General features: G+C 36.8%; 1 protein-coding gene and 1 non-coding gene across 6 annotated transcripts in view; both read right to left on the reverse strand.

Moving 5' to 3' along the window:
• Positions 1 to 22,953, reverse strand: part of DGKB (diacylglycerol kinase beta) — a 719,270-nt gene that overhangs the window by 691,547 nt on the left and 4,770 nt on the right. The gene's annotated exons all lie outside the window — the stretch shown is intronic.
• On the reverse strand, positions 16,255 to 16,406 carry LOC131831023 (small nucleolar RNA SNORA57). Its single transcript, XR_009353538.1, has one exon. It is a non-coding gene; the product is annotated as a small nucleolar RNA SNORA57 (small nucleolar RNA).

Here is a 22,953-nt window from a genome sequence, read left to right on the forward strand (position 1 = left end):
TTGAAAATATGTTGATTTGTTTTGGGGGAAAATCATATATAGGAGAATTAAATCTAACCCCTAGCTTTGAGCACTGACTATCATTTTATGAGTTTTCTCATCTCGAGTGACTTGATTATAGGAGCATGTACTCAAAAACAAATTCATATTTGTGCCTTACAGTAGGACAAAATTAAATTTTCATTCCATCTAACTTGCCATAGCTCTGGGAATGCCCACTAAAGGTGGGGAAAAGCCAATAATATTTTATCCATGAAAGAAGCACACATGCAGTCTGTCAATAAAAATTCTTTATGTCTAACCCTTAAACGTATTAATCTATAAATCAAACTAACCAGAAAAAAAAATCATGCCATGGTAATTCAGAAATTAACACTTCCACCTCTTTATTTCATCTGCATTCATGAATGGTAATGTAGAGTAGAACTTTTACCAGTTGCTTCATCATTCTCTTTTGCAATTACACTAATGTTCCTTCACTGAAGCTTTAAAAGACTATCACAAGTAGAACAGTTATATGACTACACATTTTACTGCATAATTTGTAAGCTGATGAAAAGTCCTTATGAAATACATTTTACCAGGTACAAAAAATCTAAAGACATATTTATTGTTTATCACATGTGGTCTATTAAAATATCTCAGAAACTAACTTTGCTTTCTTCCTATTGAATTCTTTCTGAATCTTGAATAGGTTTCAGTTTGTGGACTAAAACACCCCCCAGGTATTATGGACTATAATACCCCCCAGGTAAAGTTGAATGCAACTTTGTGTCAAAAGCCAACATCTATTTAAACATCACCACCAAAATTAATGCCACAGCTCTATAAATTGTTGTATTTCTAGTGGTCAAAAATCCAAGCTTTTATTTGATAATAATAAATGATACATTCATGGCCTCCTGTTACCAGACAGAACAAAATGTCATATAGATTCCTGATATATTGTTTTATTAAAGAACTAATGTGTATCAAGACATATCACAGCTCAAGGTAATGATACTCTTACCAACAAATGACAAACAACAATGATCTATATTAATGTATTTCTAAATATTCATGACCTAAAGTAAAGGATATCCTGTTTAGATGCCTGATTTGTTTCTGTTTGCTAGCCAAGTCTAATTTTGAAACAATTTAATAAGGTAAACTTTCACTCTGAGTTCCGTTAAGGAATGTGCTTAGATACATCACTTGAAAGAGACAGACTGTTTCTATCACTTCAGATGGGAGTTTTCTCCCTAAATATAAAACACTTAAATCTTCTTCCAAGCTATTTGGAGATTTCATACTTTACCTTGTCAGAACCTCCTTGCAGTCTATCTAAATATTTATGTCTTTAGAAGGTTCTAATCCAAGGGGCCAAAACTTCTCCCCCCATCTGAAATGACCTAGGGCTTATAAAATCCAAAGAATATGCCTACCATTCTAAACAGGTATGTTACTAAACAAACTTGTGAAACTCCTTCCCTTTTATCAAACAAAAACTTTCATAGTAACAGCTCCTAGAGCTGGGAAAAAAATCAGGGAAGAGTGTTCATTTTCTCCCATGGTAAATTAACCCTATGTTGAAATAATCTTACCACATAAGAATTTGTGTGCAAGCTGAAATTCTTTTAAAGCAAAATAATCCAGAAGCTTTCATGTAAGTAATAAATGACAAATGTATGCATGACCCTTGTTGTCTCTAATAATAGGATTCTTTTTTTATTTTAAATATTTTATTTTAATATTTTAAATAATACATTTACTGAATATTTATCTAGCTCATATGGCATTGCATACTCACAATCTTTATTTAGTAATTCTAAGAATCAGAGGCATCAACTTGGTTTCTATTAAAGAAAAAAAACTACATTCCTCAGAATCTTTATGATTTAATAACTGGCAAAACATAATTTTTATTGAAGGATCAAAGTGGCAATTTTAGGGAAGTGACACTTAAACTGCCTCAGCCAGAGTATGGAAATGTGGTTCTAGCCAGAGGGTGTGCTGGTGAGTGGGGAGGTTTTATGGTAATAAAGAATTGCAACTCTGCAAAATAAACTAAGAGCTGGCTATTGTTTCTAGATGCAGCTAAAGAGAGCTAGAGTTGCTCATCATCAAGTTGGAGAAGGAAGGAGAACCAAACCATAGGAGACTTAGGTAGGGGTAAGAGGTTGAGATGGCATTCTAATTCCATAATAAGCCCCATGAGAGATTTTTACCATATGGACAGTTATATATATTACAGAGGTATAATATAAAATTACATGTATAATAGTAAAATTAATGTTCTTTTTAACAAAATGACAAAGTACCAAAATTAACAATGTCTTTAGGAGCCTCGTCTCAATCTCATAACCTAATCTACATACCAGTAAAGCTTTGTGTATAACCTCTCTGCTTATACAACCTCTTCATATATAGGGAATGCTGCCTTGCTTTTAGTTTTTATTTTTTTAAAGATATGATCATAGACTACATATTCTATAATGTAACAATCTTAAAATGTAATACAGACAATTACAACTCATTCTTTATGCTAGCCAGAGCACTGCATCATATGGAAAATATAACTGACTCAACAATACCCCTACTGATATTTGCTCTTCTTTCTCCAGTTCGATGCTATAATAAGTAATGCTGCAATATAAAAAAAAAAAAAAATCACTACCATCTATCTTTATATTCTAGTACCTTTACTGAATAAGTAAATAATAATGATGTTATCAGGTCAAAAATGATGGGGAATTTATATTTTCATAAGTTACAGCAACATGATTTCCAAATATCCCACACCATTTACAGAATTGCTGATAGTTGAAAGAGAGCAATTTCCTTACACCCTTGTCAATACTGGATACTATTAAATGCTTTTTTTTTTTTTTTGCCAATCTGTTGTGCAAACTTTGAATTATATGGCTGTGGGTGGTGGTGGTGTGAGGTCATCATTTCATTTCAGTGACAACAACCGAGATTGGGCATCTTTTCACAGGACAGGCCATTAAAATCATTTCTATAAATTGATGGTTCTTACTCTGAATTATTTCCATGGCTCTGAAATATTTAAAATTATTTTTTGTAGATCTTTGAATATTGAAGGAACTAATCTTTACCTATGATATGCATAAAAAACATTTTCTCCCAACACACTGCTTATGTTTGATTTTGATTAAGATACTTTTTTATAAAGTTGTTTTAAATTTCTATATAAAAAGTTGTCAAAAGAATATTCTTGGCTTTCTATAATTATTAGAATATTAAATATTCTAAATATTTTATAAAAATTCTAAACATATTCTATAATATATTAAGAGTTAAGAATGTGTGCAGAACAATTAAGTCATAAACATGGGCCTACATTAGGGAATAGGCAAAAGGATTAGTAGGTATCATTTCAATTTAGTGGCTAGGTATTGTACACCAGACATAACCTAACTAGAGATTTTCTAATTTTCTAGGATTACATACCTCTGTTCAACTTCATATTTACTATCGATCAGAATAGGCTGTAACTATCTAAGAATAAACATTAACTTTAGAACTGAGTGAAATGCCAACGATCATTCTCTGAGAAAATTTTATACTATTCCTATACAAAAGAAATGACTGCAATGACTTGTATACCATAATTGAGATGCTATTATTTATTGCCTAGTACAACCTCAACTACTTTTGTATCTTTTTTAAAATTTTATTTTTTATGTAATTTTTACCCTCAATGTGGGCCTTGAGTCATGATCCTGAGAAAAGAGTCATGTGCTCTACCAACTAAGCCACCAGGTCTCCTAACCACATTAGTATCTTTTAGCAAATTAATTTTTTTATTCCTTAACTAAAAAGCTCTATAAATCTCACATCCTCTACTTCTCTTTTGAATCTTTTCTGACATTATACTAATTCCTTCACTAACTAATGAGTTGAATAAAGTCTCTGAAATGTGTCCACTTTGTATTTCTAAAGTCATTTGAGTGTAGCTGACTCACAGTGTTACATTCGTTTCAGGTGTACAATATATTGATTCCACAGATTTATACATTCTGCTTTGCTCAGCAGAGCAGGGGGAGCTCCGATTCATCACTGTACAACACCACTGTGATACCATTGATACATTCCTCACACTGTGCCTTTTATTCCCATAACTTATTCATTCCATAACTTAGTTGTAACTTTAGCAGATAGATGGTTCTTAGGCAAGTTTTCGGTGGTCTCAAATGGGAGTGATGGAAATAGAGAGCAGTGGGTTTTAGAGCTAAAAAGACAGAAACTAAATAGGAGTATATTAGAGAGTTCGAGAGAAAAAGAGGAATCATGGATGGACAGCAAGAGCAAGACTGAAATGGATAACTGATAAGCTAGTCTGAGAAGAGGGGGTTTCTGATGGTCAGAATAGACACTAAGGTCCTAGATTCCACCCAAGGACCAAAACTTTTCTCACAACAGCAAAAAGAAAGGGGAGGAGAGTTGTTTAATAGGCTGATGAGCAGCACGGAATTTCCTATTTCAAGGTTTTTATAACATATAATTTCTTTTTTTTAATTTTATTTTTTAAGAGATTTTATTTATTTGACAGACAGAGATCACAAGTAGTCAGAGAGGCAGGCAGAGAGAGAGGAGGAAGCAGGCTCCCCGTCGAGCAGAGAGCCCGATGCGCGGCTTGATCCCAGGACCCTGAGATCATGACCTGAGCCGCAGGCAGAGGCTTTAACCCACTGAGCCACCCAGGTGCCCCAATAACATATAATTTCTGTTAAATGTTTCTATAGGAAATATGCGCCACGGCAATCTGAGAATTCAACAGAAGGTGGTGGCTGAAGCTTTAAGAATGGGAATCTTAATTGGCACTTTTGAATTTTTAAAAACAGAGGAAAATCAATTGATAAGATCGTTGGAGTGAATGAAGTACTTTGAATACTTGTGAATGTATACAGATAGTTCCTGGGATATGTTTTCGCCTCTCCTTTTGTCTTTGCCTACCTTCTCACTTTTCATCTTAGCTAAACTGTTATTCTATTAGGGGAAGCTTTGAGGATCCTTCATTCCACATCATGGCCCCCTGTGATAAAACTCTGTTTTGCGCAACTGGGTAGCTCAGTTGGTTAAGCTGAATCTTGATTTTGGTTCAGGTCATGATCTCAAGGTCTTGGGACTGGGCCCCATGCTGGCTCCATGCTCAATGGATAATCTGCTTGAGAGTCTCTCTTTCCCTCTGCCCTTCCCCCTTCTGTCACATGTGCTCACACACACAATCTCTCTCTAAAATAATAAATCTTAAAAAACAAAAAACTCTTCTTTTACCTTCTGTACATGGAACATGTTAAATTTGTGGGTTTTTTAATGTGTATGTATTAGATAAAGAAATAAGTACAACAAATAGTAATATATATTATATGTATAACTACATATAAAAATTGTATCTAATATAATAGTACTGTATTACACAAAAGGCTCAGGGTGGTCAAAAGCACAAAGACACTGAAATTGGGATCAAGAGATGGAAGAAGCTTACAAGTGTTACAAGCTCTTGTGTGGGCAGACCAGGCCAGTGACAAAACTGAGGTGAGCCCAGGGGGCCCGGAGGACAACACCTTCCCTTAGGGACAACCAGCTGCTCCTACTTCAGGAGGCCACTGCCTGGAGAGAGCACACATGCTCAGAGTCACCAGAAATGACTTCTCAAAGGAAGGCAGAAATTCAGATATCCTGATCTATAAATATTAGAAACTCCATCTTTTAGAAACCTCAGATTTGAATCTCTGAGGTCACACCATGGTCTTCCTTGGAAAGTGGGGCCAATGAAGAAAGGACACCATCAGGATTGGAGGGTACGTTCTGCATCTTGTTCTGGGCTGGTTACATGTGTGGGGGCAATCTGTGACCATTTCATGGAGCCATACACTTATTATCTGTGCGTTTTTTCTCAGATAAAAAGGTTAAAAAAAGAAATACGTATGTAATTTGTTTGTGCTGTATTAAACGTCCATCTTCCCCAAATATGAAAGCATGATGAAGGTAGGAAGACTTTATGTTTCCCTTTGGTACTTAGCATTGTGCTAGTATTTGATTAGATGAATATTAATGTGTGCTAGTGAAAACAAAATGCATAGCTACAACACAAAATATGTAGATACATGAAATATATAATAAATTCTGATTTTCCAGTTTCTTTAAGAAATATTTAAGATGGATGAATACACACACACACACACACATTCACACAAAGATGGAGGTAGAAGTGACAAGAAATAGGTAAAGATAGGATCTGCACAGTTTTTCCCAAGAATCTACACTGAAAGACATATGGTTTACATTAACCACTGTCACTGTTCATACTGCTGAAAAAACTGGAGAGTTACTTTTTAGAAACCACTTAGAAGAAGAGGGGACCTGAACCTTGAGGTTTAATTGACATTTTGCCCACATAAGCAGACTCTGTATCTCTTTGAACAATACCTAACTCTGTGATATCTAATTAAGACTCTACTAAATGCTCTAGTTGGATGAGGCAGATATTAACTTAATTGTCTTTTCATTTTTAGCCCTATTCTAAATCCGATTATACCCAACAAACAAATAAATCTGTAGAGTAAGACCACCAGTTAATAAACAGATGCTCCCATTACAATCCTGTCATCTCTCACAACTAAAGCAAACTTCTCATTAATGTCATTATAGAAAAAAAGAATAGAATCTTCCTTTTGAGACAAAATTTCTTTCTAGGCCAGGGGACAACAAACTTTTTCTTCAAGAACCAGACTGTAAACGGGGCACCTGGGTGGCTCGGTCAGTCAAGGGTCCAACTCTTGATTTCGGGTCAGGTCAGGATCTCAGGGTGGTGAGATACAGCCTGGAACAGGCTCCCCGCTGGGCATCCAATCTGCTTAAGAAGCTCTCCCTCCCTTTATCCCTCCCCCACACCCGCTCATGCACAGAATCTCTTTCTCTCTCTGTAAAAAAAAGAATAAAATAAAATACTACTACTAATAATAATAATAATAAAAAGAGCCAGAGGGGAATTATGTTAGGCTTTGTGAGCCAAAAGGTCTCTGTTGCAAGTACACAACTCTGCTAGTTGTAGGACAAAAGCAGCTGTTAAGTAATATGTAAACAAATTACTTCAGCCATGTTCCAATAACACATTATTTACAAAAATAGGCAGGCTTCTACTTTAGGCAAACCTAGGAAAATATTTTTTAAATACAATTCTTTATTTCTCTTATATCATGATACTTATTCTTGAAACAGAATGAAACAAGAACCATTTAACCACCAAGTTTTCCTCAGTACTACATTACTATAGGAAAAAAAAACAATGTTCATCTTTGAATGAGCATGGATTTTAGAGTATTCTTTACATTCACATAGTCCATAAATTATAAATAAATTGAATATAAAGCCATGTCAGACTGATCTTCTTTCTCCCTTCCCTTAGAAATTGTTCACACAGGTTTTTAAAAGGTCTGTACTTATTTTGCTCTGCTACCCAAATGTGGAGATAAATATGTTCCCTGACAGCCTGACTTTCTGAGGCAGCACTCAATTTATTATTGCTCCTAGAGCACATTTTCCAAAACCTGACAAAAACATCCCTGAAGTCTTCAGAGGGGAAAAATAAACCCTCATTTCAGGCTGTGTAAGTTACCACCAAGTATAGCAATGAATAAAATAAGAATCAATCCTGATTCAGGATTTTGGAACATCCTAAAAAGAGGCAGCTCATAATCCAAAGGCCAGGGCTCAGCAGAACTTGAAGCACAGGAAATTAGTCAGGAAACAGAAGAAATATTAAATATTATTTTTTATGTCACTTTTTTTTTTCTTAAATTTTAAAGAAGGCAATTATTGGAGAGCTCCAAGTGGAACAGTATTAAGCTGGTGTTCAGTTACCTCTCCTAAAGCTGCTTCCTTCAAATTATGTATAACTGAGAAAAACAAAACAAAACTAACAACTTGGAACATAAAAGCAGAGCCATTGTTGCCAGAAGGCCCTAGTTAAATGCACTTAAAGTTCTGAGAGCAGAGAGAACAAGCACATTAGCTCTGATGGGTTTAGCAGATTGCTGACTTGAAAGCTCCTGTCCTTAAGGAAAAGATCTGGGACAGGTAACTTGATGTTTCTTGATGAGGAGTCTGTGTGGGAAGAAAAAAAGAATATCCACAGGCAACTGAGGGAATTGCCCACTCACACTGCAATCTTTTGCTCGCTAATATTGCAAAAATTATAGACACTGTACAAATAAACTCCCTATTATCAAGGACCACCCTGCAGGAGACGCAAGAAAGCTATGTACAAGGAGCTGATAAGAGAGATGTCAAAATATATAAAAAATATTGCGTAGCCACACATAGGATTGGGGAGGGGTCAGGCTGGGGAAGACAGGAATATTTCCTGGGGAGAGAAAAGAGCTGGTCCTTGAAGAGATGAACAGATTTAGACAGGAAGAAATTATGTTGTGGGGAGAGACTGCCAAGAGAGGAAGGAGAAAGCCTTCTAGGCAAAAGAATGAAAGGAGTATAAAATGGCATAAAAGAGAAATAAATGGCATGCTCACGAAGTGGTTAAATGTGCCTGCGTACATAGAGGGGACATGGTGGGAGGCTCACAGAATAATAATAGAAGCTGCATTAATTGAGTGCTAGCTTGGTGCCAGGGACTGTGCTAAGAGAATTTAATGGATTTAGACTTTAAAACAACCATGTAAATGAGTTGCTATTTTTAATACGGTTTGAAAAATAGAAAATTGTGATTAAATAACTCAGCCAAAATCACACAACTAGTAAGTACTAAAGTCAGGATTTAACCCAGACAGTTCCTAATCACTGCATTCCACAGTGTGGCAGGTTAAGAAAAATCTACAGGCTTTTTTTTGTTGTTGTTTGGGGGTTGTTTTCTTTTCTTTTTTTAAGAGTGAACACCAGACTAAAGTGAATCTACAGCTTATTTAGAAGGAATAGAAGAGACACTGAATTATTTTGAGAAAGGATGTGGGGACATCAGAATCTTAAATATGAAAACCGATACTTATGATAAAAAATAATATCAAGCAAGGAATGTTTAAGAAATAAAAAGACCACGTAGCAGGTTAAGAGCACAGTCGAGTGAAATTAAGGAGTCTGAAATTCCTAGTACAGGTAAAATGGAAAAGAAGGGCAAATGTGAGGTAGAACAATCAGGACAGAGCAAGAGATGGAATGTGTCTGCTGATACAGAAGCTGAGAAGGGACTAGAAGAGAAAACATTTCAGGATGACTGAGTCTGGGATCCTGGGAAAAAGAAATTTTAGAGGGATGAAGATAGACTCAGTTAATATTTTTGAGGAGTCCGTGCGATATATAGATAGTAAAGTCTAGTCGGCTGATGAAAACGGTTCACACATCCCTAATTCAACTGCATAAACTAAATCCATCAAGGCCCACAAAAGTAACAGCAAACCAGTGGCATTCTGCTCTAATTCTCTTCCAATTAATACCAAGATACTGCTTCTCTACCACAAATGCCAGAAGCTTAAGGGTCATGCTTGACTTCTCTATTCATTTCCTCCTGTACTCATATCCAGACTGTCGTAAGCACTATCAATTTCACTTCATAAATATCACTCAGATTTATCTTTCTCTCCATTTACACCTTTCCTGCTGTAATGCTGGCTAAAATTATCCCTCGCCTTTATTACTAAGACAGCCTACTAATGGCTTACCCAACTTCCACCTGGCCGACCTACTGCTCACCCCATACACAGTACGGCTGGAGCAATCTCATCAAAAGGTGATGTGGTCCATATATCCCAACCTCCCTTTAATCATTATGACCAATGCTCTAAGGTTAAAGATTAAAAAGGCTCATGCCACCTGATTCCTTTTTAAATTCAGATATCCCTACTCCAACCTGTATGAACTTCTTTTCAGTCCTCAAGTTTGTCTTGCAGTAATAGTCTTTCTACAAGTTTTTCTACTTTTGCTTTATTATCTGTTTAATAACAACTCATCCTTCTGACTTCAGTTTACAATCATTTCTCATGAAGCTTTTCAAACCCTCTTGATGAGGACAAATAATACTGTTACATTTGGACCATTCATTTCAGGTGCAATTTCCAATTGATTTATATTGTTAACTGGCTTGTTTTCCCTCCACTTCAACACCAACAATTCTCACTTCAGTCTGTTTCAGTTGAACTTGTGTTCCACCATTCAACTGAAATTGCCCTTTTGCAGATGAAGAAAGACCTAACATTCGCAGTCCTGTGGTCAACCCTTGGTCATCTTTTTTTTTTTTTTTTTTTAATTTTATTTATTTATTTGACAGAGAGAGATCACAAGCAGGCAGAGAGGCAGGCAGAGAGAGAGAAGGAAGCAGGCTCCCCGCTGAGCAGAGAGCCAGATGCGGGGCTCGATCCCAGGACCCTGAGATCATGACCTGAGCCGAAGGCAGAGGCTTTAACCCACTGAGCCACCCAGGCGCCCCAACCCTTGGTCATCTTGCTCATCCTCTTAGTAACAAGTGGCATACTTCAACAGCTCTTTCTTACTGACTACTTATTTGACATCCCGGGAAGTGTACATTCTCCTGGTTTTCTCCTGCTATTAGTTCTTATTTAACCTTTGCAGACTCATCCACCCCTTCTCTAACCCACAAAATTTCGGTTTCCCCCAAGACTCAGTGTTGGACCTTCTTTTCTATCTACTCTCCATCCCTACATGATCTCTCCTGGTCCCAGGTCTATGCACAACTCTCTTATTTCTGTCTCCAACAAATTCTTTTCATTTCAGCCTCATGTATCCAACTGCCTATTTAACAACACCTCTCAGATATGTTAAAGGCATTTCAAATGTAATATGTCTATGGAAGAATAGGACATATTTAATAAATCTAAAATAGTACATTATTTAAAATAGCACCCACTCTCTATCACTTCCTTTCCTCTTGCCCTGACTTACTTTTCTTCATGGCACTTATATATAAAATTTTATTAAATATGTGTTACTTTCTATCTCCTCCACGAAAATATAAGTTTTTCCATGTACTCTTTTTATACTGCATTTCTGATGCCTAGAACAGAACCTGGCACCAGGTAGGTACTCAAAATATATTTATTAAGTCAAATAATAAATTATTAATACAAATCACTCGCACTAAGCTATAAAATCCCTGGGGACAGAAACTATTTATGTGTTTAATTACCACTGTTTTCCAAGTGCCTGGCAAATGGTAGTCACTGAGTAATTTTTCACTGCTTGAATAAACAGAAATAACATTATAGGACTGCAATCTTACAAATAACAAAGTAGAGTTGCAAAAATGAGTGCAGCTATCAAAAATGGCAAATTTTAAAAAGCTAAAGTTAGCAAAAACTAATAAAAAGTAAATGTCATTTGATAATCAGGAAATTATTCATGAATTTTAAAACCAATTTAAGTATAGGTATATATTAATGGCAACATATAACTGTCTAAGGAACTAGTGGGAAGCACAAAGGTCCCAAGGGTAAGCAGGACAGAGTAGGTACTATTCCTAACACCTGGGTTTCCTTTGTTCCATATGCCAGTGTTGAAATTTTCTACACTGTTATATCCATTTGGACTTCAATACCTATTTGCCCCGCCCTCAAAGAGTCTACTTCCACAGGGTATCTTAAATCCAAAAGAACTAACCATCATTATTTTTATCTCTGTGTGAATAAGGAGCCATACATCTGAAAGTTACGAGGAGACGCCATTACTTCAAATGTGGAACATTGCTCTGCAGTTAAGTTTCAAGGTTGGTTACATGTAGGTAGTGTTTGAACACTCTTATTTAAATACTGGTATTAGGAAGAAAAGTAGGTAAGAGCTGGTAACTGTAATATTTACTGGTCTGTTAGAATTTTTCTAAGCTTAATGACTTTTAAAACATTTAATAAGACTAGGAAGCTTGTACTGTGGTAGGTAAGATATGGGCAAAGGGAAACACCCTCCAACTACAGAAACCAGGAAGTACTGACGCGATGCAGGAAGTGGCCATGAATCTCTGAGCCAGCTCAATAAAATCATTTTTAACATCATTGACTCTAAGCTGGTTAGAACAAAAAAGCTGGTTCACGATCTAGAAATGGCAAGGATTAGGGTCATGACTCAACTATGTTTGTCTTTCACTTTGATTTGCAATTATCCTGGCAAATAATCCTTGCAAAGAGTAGACACAATATTAAGAATGCAAGCGACCACTCCTCCCCGAGGCTTTGTTCTATTCCACACAAGGGCATAACCAAAGTTCAGTACTACCAGAAGTCCATGCAGAGGAAGGAATACTCCCAGTCAGCACAGTACAACATGCGGCACTGTGGTCTTTTATAACCATTTGGGTGTGGGGCCACACCAGCACAACAGCCCTCTTCCTTCTGGTGACAGCCTTGCTGCACCACAGACGCACTCAAACATCTGTGTTCTATTTCTTGTGCTTCATCAAGGCAACCAAACTTCCAGCACAATCGGCTTGGTTTTGGACTACCACAAACCCCACTTGGAAAATCTTTCCCACCCGCTAAGTAGCTGGGAGAGGAAGCATATTTCGCAAATTAGTACTCAGTTTACAAACAGAAGTACAGTGGCGTCTGGGTGGCTCAGTTGGTTAAGAGTCTACCTTTGGCTCAGGTCATGATCCTGGAGTCCTGGGATTGAGCCCTGTGTCAGGCTCTCTTCTCAGCGGGGAGTCTGCTTCTCCCTCCCTCCCTGCTCCTTTCCCCCAAGCTCCCTCTCTCTATCAAATAAATAAATAAATAAAATATTCTTTGAAGAAAGAAAGAAACAGCAATGCATATCAGTTAAGAGAGAATGAGCATTCTTTGGGTAGTAATAGGTCACCAATGTTTTGTTTATCATAAAAAACTGACAAAGAAAAAAACCAAGTCTTTACAGGAATCAACGAATTATTTGTACTTAGTCCCTTGGCAATCAAAAGCAGAAAGTAGAAGAAAAAGAGTCCTAAAATAAGAACATGAAATCCCACCCTGAACCTACAAAAACAAAAAGTGTGGGATGAATGGAATCTGGACAACATAAGGCAAAAGGAAACTTGGCCTCCAATGTCTTCAATTCAGACCTATCAAAGAAGTCTTTTCTATAAACTGAAAATCAGTTTTTCAATTTTTTTGTCCTGTCTGGCCTGGAATAAGTAACATAGAGAAATACATTAGCCTCCTTTAGTAATGGCTAAAACCAATAAAAAAGAGGAAAAATCAAACATAAATGCATTAAAAATATATCAGCTTATCAGAATCTATCCAGTCAGAAGCTCTGAGAGTGTCTCATTCTGAAAGTCATCTCTTTCCACCGTTTTCATTTCCTTATGAAGTTATTCTTTTTAATATCCCATAAATACAATTAATTAGGGCACATACCATATTGTGTTCTTAGTAAAATGACTGAGTATACTTTTTTTTTAGGTCACAGCTAACCTTACTTTTATTGCTTAGGTAAAACTATATAGAAAAGAAATATCTGAAATTCAAAAGTTATTCCAAGGACAACATAATTCTATAATCTCTTAAACTGTGCATAAGTGAAGAACACATACTTGCAAAGTAGACTAGGGTACTGCTGTGGATGAGTATAGCTTGAAACTGAGGTTTGATATAAATCATGTTTTCCCCCCTAAAAATGCTTTCATTTGTTTTATTAGTTGGTATCGGATTCTGTGGAAAGAGTGGAAGGAGGATAGGGATATATGAAAGCAAGAATCTGCGCAGGTGACCACCCACTTGTGAATTATACAGAGAAACCTTTTTTTTTTTTTTAAAGATTTTATTTATTTATTTGACAGAGAGAGATCACAAGTAGGCAGAGGCAGGCAGAGAGAGAGAGGAGGAAGCAGGCTCCCCGCCGAGCAGAGAGCCCGATGCGGGACTCGATCCCAGGACCCTGAGATCATGACCTGAGCCGAAAGCAGCGGCTTAACCCACTGAGCCACCCAGGCGCCCCCTATACAGAGAAATCTTGATAAAAACCTTTTATTCATTCATACTCCTTATAATAAGTATTGGTAATAAGTGTAGTAAGTATTTGGCTGAGAAAAATATTTTCTTTCTATTGTCATTGGTACATCACCACTTAAATGGGACTCTGAGAAAGTGACATAGCAGTGGGAAAATAGATTATTTCCTATTCTCTCCACATATGTGACCTCTTAGCCTACTATTTACTTACAATAAGCCCTCAAAGTCTCCATGTTGGTTCTTGTCAGATTCTGAAAATAACTCTGATCCTTCCACTTCTTTACATCCAGGTTGACCACTGAATGCCGATAATCAACTCATGAATGGTGTCACAAATAAAACAAATGCCTAAATCTAACTTAAACTGCTAATATTGTAGAAATAAAGCACCAATTACTGCATTTGGCCAAATTAAGAATAATCTCATTCTCTCCAAACAGACTAACATGATTGAATATTATTTCCAGAATAAGCGAATATATTTTTTACTACTATGTATGAAGAGGAAAACATGCTAAAGGACGGGCACTTGCTCAGAATCAATGCAAACTATACTGAAAAACGGACAGAGAGAAGGTATGAAACAGTGTATATCAGAGAACAGAGATAGTCACTTGGCGCTCTAACAGATTAAACGGAAACAGAAAAACAATGTTGACCCAGGGAAATGCTTTATGAGATGATTCATCACCTTCAATCAAGAAAGAGGTATTTTCAAAGTTCACTTTCACTCAGAGTTTTTTTTGTTTTGTTTTGTTTTGTTGTTTTTTGTTTTGTTTTCTTTCCTACCTGTTTTGTGCCAGGTACTGTTGCAATCACAGAAAAGAAACAGAGAATCAGAGCACATTGAGAATTCAAGTAAAGTAAGAAAGGAACACCGACAGAAAGGATATTTTAAGTAGCTTAATGTCAAAGAAACATTGGATTGGAGGAGAATACAGTGGCAACAGGCATTCTTGAAAAGATAAAGAGGGGCCATGTTATGAAACTTTGTCTACAGGTTGGGATATGAGAAGGGGAGGCAGTGGGGAGAAAAGTGCATGTAATTGTAATATTAATAATTTTTAATTAAACTCTACATCTAATTAAAATGTTTAAATGTCAATATAAAATAAAAGTAAATGGCACTAAGAGGAAGAAGGAAACAAGAGTTAAGACTTTTCTTTTCTTAAGGCAACATTAAGTACATGTGTGGCAGAGCTTAATGAGAAGACTGGTAGGGACAAGGGAAAGGTAAATAAAACATGGCACCTCATAGTATTACCAAGGTCAGACTGAGATGGGAGATCACAAATTTATTATGACACCAGTTTTCACAGTTTTGTGATTTTCAAGAGCAATGAAGTGAAAAAGCAAAACCAAACTTCTCAGTTGAGAAAGGGTAAGGATTTTGCCAGATGTTTAGTGGAAGAAAAAGAGTTCAAAGCAATGAAGATTTGGGCAAAAGAACTATTTAAGTTGCCTAGATAACAAGGAGATGGCGAATGAGTAGAGTCACAAAGAGAACAAGGTGTGTCAAGGCACCGGAGAATGGTGGGAGGTGGAAAGAACAGGTGATTAATGTTCTGTACTTCATGATCTTTAAAGAGGACATATTTCAGATATCAAGATTCAGAAAAGAGTCACTGACCAATGGTTAGCATGGAATGGAGTGGAATGCCAATGAAGGTAAGGTAGTTAAGAATTTCTGTAAGCTGTTACTTCACTTGTCAACCTATGTATTTTCATCAATCATGATGATATCAGGAGATAAGATAAAGGAAAATTATCATCCAAATTTCTCCATCTGAAGAAGTAATAAAGAAGATGATGTGATACTGAGAGAGTAGGTGATGACAATATAAAAAGCAAAATGAAATAAAACAATACATCTTGGATGAGCTCTATATTTTTCAATGCCATATCAATAGCTGCTGAAAGGAATCACATATTCATGTAAACTATTTTTGTTGTAAAGATATGAACATCTACTCAAATGCAACTTACCCAATATCACTCAGATCTTAGCAAATATCTTTGGTCAATAGCTTCTCCAACCCTGTCCAAAAACTTCTAACTTTCTCCACTTTGTTCAAATTCTGCCGAGAGAATTTAAATTCCAAAATTATCCTCAATTTAGCACTACAAAGCCTATCTATCTATTCAGACTACTCTCTTCTCTCCCTCATCCCCTCTTTCTCTACGGAAGCTACTACTGCTGGTCAAAGTCAACTCATACTCTACGTTTTGGAACCTATTCAATTCCACATTTTTAGGTAATCCATCAAAAATCCCTTTACTTTGCTGTTTCTGTTTTTGTTTTTGTAACCCATGTCCTGGTGCTTGAGGATATAACTGGTAGACTAAACGCCATGGGGTACCAAGGACGTGGTATGGAAGAGGGCTGGAGCCCTTTCTTTCTGCCTCAATAACTTTATGGGGGCAGGGACCACACACTTGACCCCCACCAAGAAAAGGAGAGTACACTTTTCTCTTTTCTCTCCTTTCTTTCTTTCTCTTTCTTTCTTTCTTTCTTTCTTTCTTTCTTTCTTTCTTGTGTGTGCATGAAACAGAGGGAGGGGCAGAGGAAGAGGGAAAAAGAGCATCTTAAGCAGGCTCCATACACAGTGCAGTGCCCCAAGCCTCAGGCTGGATCGTGACCCTGAGATCATGACTTGAACCAAAAAAAGAGCTTACACTTAAGCGACTGAGCCACCCAGACAACCCAAGTAGACCACACTTTTTAATCATTTGGACTTCTCATAGATATTTAGATATGCTTAAAAACAGCCATCTTAGAAAAGCTCCTTCAAACTTCCATTATTCTCCAGAAACAACTCTTTTTTTTTTTTTCAAACATCCATACACAAACTTTTTCAATGAGTCACTCCCCATCTCCCATTTCCTGAGCTCCTACTCACTCCTTAACACATTTTCACCTGGGTTTCACCCCAGTCACCATGGCAACCCATCTTTAGCTAAAAATCACCAATGATCTCCCTGTGTTCAAATCCAATGGATATTTTTCATTCCTCATCTCAACCTCTCAGCAACATCTGGCAGTGATGATTACTTTGTCATTCTTATAGGATGTTCTTCCTTAGTCTTTGGAATACCACAGATTTTTGCTATTGTTTTCCTCCCCTGTGACCACTTGTTTTCACTCTTAATATCCCAACTATTATACTATATATATACACTCAACTATATATACTCTAAAAATATTAAAATTCATTAGGATTTGTTCCTAAAATTATCTTTTTCTCACTCCACATTCTTTTCCCAGGGATTCACATCTACTTCAAAGAAAGAAATTACAGTCTGTATCCCCAAATTTATATTTTCTTCCCAGTTTGCTCTCTCATCTCTTTATTCACATGAGCCAACTAGTCACTCAAGAGTTAAGCTTGGATGAATGAAAAGAGTATGGGTTTTCAAAGGAGAGTAAAAGAATCATGATTTCTAAATACTTCCTTGTGTTTTATTGTCCCTTTTTTTTTTTACGACCTTCCCTCAAGACCCAACTCATTCTAAATTATCTGTAGTGAATTTCTTATCCTCTTACTTTCAACTTTCAACAGGAAAATGTGCTTCCTGGACATCTATCTTCTAGCACTGCCCATAGCCCCTGGTGTTCTAATTTATACATCTATGTGTTTTCTCCTAACCCTCAATTTTGGAGCTACTTAATGTCAGATCCAAGTTCTATTCATAATTTTCTTTCCAGAACTTAGTACTCTTATGTATGAGAGAGGCTCAAAAATTTTTAAATGAATTATTGAACGCCAATAGACTAGTAAATTGTGATGAGTTTTCCAAAGAGAGATTAATGGATGTTCCCAAAAGAAGAGCTTCTGTGATTAAATGAGGTTAGGGAAATTTGTACTAAATCCCACTCTTAGAGATTCCAACACACAGTTGCATCTGAAGAACTGTAAGAAGTCTTTAAAATAGAAAACTATTTAACTTTGTTTAATGTTTAGATAAGGAACGCTTTCTTGCCCTTTTCTTCTTTTAACACACATAATAGCATTCCTCAAACAATTATTCCTTATATCTTAACACAGTTTAGATTTTAATTCATTAGGATCAGCAAAACAAATGTTAAAGAAACAGGGTATGTGCAGAATTCTCTTTAATCAGAATGCTCCCCAAAGATAAGACATAGATGCTAATTCCTTCAATATAGCTTTGACATTTCCTAGTAGAGAAAAAAATTTGATTAATACAGTACTCCCATACTACTGACACCAAATCTTTTTTTTTTCCTTAAAATTTTTTTATTTATTTGAGAGCGTGCACATACACAAGAGAGTTTCTAATTTTAGGAATTAGAAAACACAATCTAATCATAAAGATTATTATAGTCACATTGAAACCATTGTTTTGTTTTGTTTTGCTTCGCAAGTGTTATAACAAAGATAATACAGTTACATTAATACTAAATGTACCACCAAGCAGTTATGCAAGTAGCTTGAAGGATAAAAGCATTAATAGTTCGAAAATAAAATTTCCAAATGAAGGTCAAAAACCTCTACCACTTCACCTTCACTACGTAGTCTGATACAGTCTGGAGTACATTCAAAACACCAGGAATCCAGGGGCACCCGAGTGGCTCAGTTGGTTAAGCAACTGCCTTCGGCTCAGGTCATGATCCTGGAGTCTGGAGATCAAGTCCCACATCTGGCTCCCTGCTCAGTGGGGAGTCTGCTGCTCACTCTGACCTCTCCCCTCTCATACTCTCGCTCTCTCTCTCTCACCCTCTCTCTCTCAAATAAATAAATAAAATCTTAAAAAAGGAAAAAAAAAAAAAAACAGGCACCCAAACACAACAATACTCCTGCCCTGAAGAGCTATAATGCTATGCTTTCTTCAGTGGGTGACAGGGAAGGAACCTCTATTTGCCAAACAGAAAGTTCTGACATATGGGGTGGCAAATAACATTATGTAACGAGAACGCACCCATTCTGCTAACCAGAACTCTTATTAAGAACAACAGGATAGCAAAGTGACTCATCAGCTTGTGTGCTCTTTCTCAATTCTAGTAATTTGGGACAAGTGTGGGGAAGTTACAAGTTGTTTATGTGCAACCCAAAATGACAGGCAACACAAGTTACTAAGCAACATTAAGTCCTTGCATTTTTTCTAATCTTTAAAAGCTGCCACAAGCTGAATAATCCTGTAATATAAAGGTAAAGGGAAAAGCAATGTGGGAGTCATGTTTCTGACTGAATGAAATGTTTTTGCTCAATAATTCAAAAATTCTGATTCACCATGAGTTCATCTGTCTTGGTTTTTGGATTACTTCAGGTGTATAATCCTGCTCTGCTCACTGTCAACACCAGAAACTTGTTCTGTGATGAAGAAAAGGATAATGGAGGGGAGGTATGTGAAGTGTTTCTTAGGAGTCTTGAAACCGGTTTGTTCCCCAGTAAACAGGACCTCTGTTCTCTGTTTCACCTCTTTGTCTCTTTCACAGCTCTTATTACAACAACAATAAATCATGTATTTGCTTCCTTGTTTGGGTGTGTCTGCTTCTGTCTGTCTGTGTCTTTTGCTGAAGTACCTTGATCACTGTATGAATTTGTCCCTTATTTTACTCTTTCCTTTCCTGAGCCTGGCACATTGCCTAAAACAAGGTAGCCCAACCCTAACTAAAGAATGAAATAAAATAAAGCACAGGATCATGGCCAGTCGTTCTGTTTCTTAAGGTAATAGTTTTACTAAGTGTGTTTATTCATAGGAACCTTAAAATTTCCCAGAAGTAGCTGACTGTTACTTAGCATCTCTCAAATACAATGCTAAGAAAGGCAGGCAAGCAAGAACTCCCCAGTCTTTCTTTTCATTAAGTAACCAGTGAAGGGATTCCTTGGTCAAAAGCCCAGGGAAAAAACATTTCCCTGCATTCTCTGTCTCAGCAGAACAAGTTGCTGAACAAACTCATCTTTTGTGCTTGAAGTTCTGTTTTCAGGTCAAGGATCCTGAAATGCTCTTCTGCAACACCTCCATTTCTCCCTCTTTTCCAGTTCATATGATTCAAAGGGAGAGTCAATCTAGGTAATAACAGATTTCCTCACATAAGAGATCATCTTTTCCCAGTCTGCATAGGTACGAATGGAGAAGAGTCGAAATAGATGAAAACTGATCAGTTTGTGTATTAAGTGGATGACAGCTGTGCCTACCTCTTAAGGTGATCAGAGGAAGAAAAATGAAAGGTCTTCCATTACGGTGATAACTAACGGGAAGAGAATTGGTAGGCCTAAGTGTTGATTTGTGCCAACCACGCTCCCCGAAGTATTTGCATGTGTTGTCTCATTTACCTTTGTTACCAGTTACCTTTTTTTTTTTTTTAAATAATTCAATAAAAACCTTTTGGGCAAAATGATAAATAAAGATGACCCTATAAAGAAGATGTTTACTATAACATTTAATAGAGAATGAAAACAGCTTTTACATTTTATTTAGAACATTTTCTTTGCTATTGGCACTTTACTTTTTACCTGAGAGAGCATCCTAAGTAAATAGAAAATATTAAATAGCTATTATTTTTTGAGTATTTATTGTGTTCCTTCCATTCTAAGCCTGTTACGCACATGATTAAATCATGTAATTCTATGAAGTGGATATCATGTCCACTATCCCTGTTTTACAAAGAGAAATGCAAACCATAGAATTTAAGTTACTTGCTCAAAGTAATCGAAGTTGTAAAGATTTGAGGCCAGGCAATTTTAAGGCAAAGAATAAATGTTAACCCCTATATCACAGGGTCTAAGAAGGAGATGATGAAATTCAAATGAGCATCTGTGCATACCGAGAAATTTTATATCGATTCCATTTCTACACACCTTTAACCACAATTCCAACATCATGAATAATCAAAATATGATATAAGCCAAAATCCTATAAATAAAAAGAAATATTATAAAGGAAAGCCCAGCTATTTCACTCAGGTACTCTTATCTAACTTTGTTGATCGAACTCCAAAGGGATCTTAAATAGCTATCACACATCTCCACATCCTATCACCACTGGTCTTCCCCTGGTTATAACTGCATATATGACAAACGATTTGTGTGGATTAGAAAGAGAATAAAGTAGAAAAAAAAGAATAGAGTTATCTGACCAATACTTTTAATGAAAATACTGTATTTAGAAAGCACTATAGATATGCCCATCCGGTTCACATTGCTATAATGTTTAAATACTTAATGAAAGAAATTTACGTATCATTAATAACTAAAATCCAAATTATCCCATAAACTGAAAATGGTTCTCTGGGGGAGAGAGAGTAGAGATTGATTTTTCCCACCATTATCCATTTTTTCATTTTTCTCCAGTGGTACTCAACTTTCCAATGTCTGTTCCTGAGATGACTCAATATTTATTAGCTATGACTAAAGCAAAATCTTCTCAGGACTTTCCCGCAAAGAAAATGAGAATTCAAGAAATAGTTTTTCGAAAGCACGATTTCACAACTTCATTCTACTGGCGGACAAAGCAAAATATCTTCAATGAACCACTTATTCCAACACTTGCTTTTTACCCCCCTCAAGATACATTAGTACCAGAAATTAGGTATCGTTATAGATTTCAATATTGTAGTCTAGAATCAGCCATCTGTCCTATTCCAAAATATTGCCTCCTATATTCTAAATATGCAGTATCACAGGGTGTGGCAAATATCTTTTGAATAATTTTATACAAATTATGAGCTCAACTAATGCAAATATACTATCTAACTAAAACCCTGTAACCTGCATTTAAAGACCATTCTGTAGTCTTTTGGGGGGTAAAGACTATGGAATCGGAATTACAGATCCCTCAGGGAACTGAATAGAGCTTTGAATTCAGTGTTCTTTGACTTTTGCTATTGTATTAGACATAACACTCAGCACTAACATTCCAAAGTTAAATAAGGCTCGATTTCCTTCCTCAATGCAGAAAATAGATGATTTTAACCCTCTGTGGCATATTTAATAATAAAGGAAGTGCAAGTGTCAGTGGAAAAACAGAAGAGGACAGTTGGGCCGGTGGTAGACTCCAAACAGAATCCTAGAAGGTTGTGATGCCACAGCAAAAGCTTAAAGATCCATCATGAGGTGAAACACTAAAGAGTAAGGACAGAGGAATGTGGGTATCAAGAAAGACATTACAGAGAGAGGTGTAAGAAGAGACAAATAGCATGAATTGTAGAGGCTTATAAAAAGCCAGTAAGAGTTAATAAGTAAATTTGGAGCCTTTGGTTTAAAAGCATGGGCTCTAGAGTCAGAATTCTAGTTCATGCCCCAGCTCCAAAAGTACTAATTTGGAACTGCGGGTGAGACTTTTATCCCTCTTGTGCCTCAGTTTGTTCCTTTATAAAACAGAATGCAGGGGACGCCTGGGTGGCTCAGTCCTTAAGCGTCTGCCTTCCACTCAGGTAATGATCTCAGGGTCCTGGGATCGAACCGCATCGGGCTCCCTGCTGGGTAGGAAGCCTGATTCTCCCTCTCCCACTCCCCCTGCCTGTGCTCCCTCTCATGCTGTGTCTCCCTCTGTCAGATAAATATATAAAATATTTTTTAAAAATGGAATGCAGGGTGCCTGGGTGGCTCAGTGGGTTAAGCCGCTGCCTTCGGCTCAGGTCATGGTCTCAGGGTCCCGGGATCGAGGCCCGCATCGGGCTCTCTGCTCAACAGGGAGCCTGCTTCCCTCCCTCTCTCTCTGCCTGCCTCTCTGTCTACTTGTGATCTCTCTCTGTCAAATAAATAAATAAAATCTTTAAAAAAAAATGGAATGCAGATGATAACTGGATTATCCTATAAGGGTACTGTCAAAATTAAATGTGCAAGATTGCTCATACAAGCAACTGGTAGGTAGCAAGCGCTCAACAAAAGTTCCTGTCATTAGTTTTAAACTGTAAGGGGAAGAGAGCCAAACACCACATTCAAAAATCAACCCTTGAAGCTGACTGTCCTAACTCTACTCCTAACCTCGACCCGCAGTGTCACAAGTGACAAGAGACATGACAAAGAATCAGGGCTGACAA

Source organism: Mustela lutreola, chromosome 4 (genome assembly GCF_030435805.1).
Source record: "Mustela lutreola isolate mMusLut2 chromosome 4, mMusLut2.pri, whole genome shotgun sequence".
Lineage (NCBI taxonomy): Eukaryota > Metazoa > Chordata > Mammalia > Carnivora > Mustelidae > Mustela > Mustela lutreola.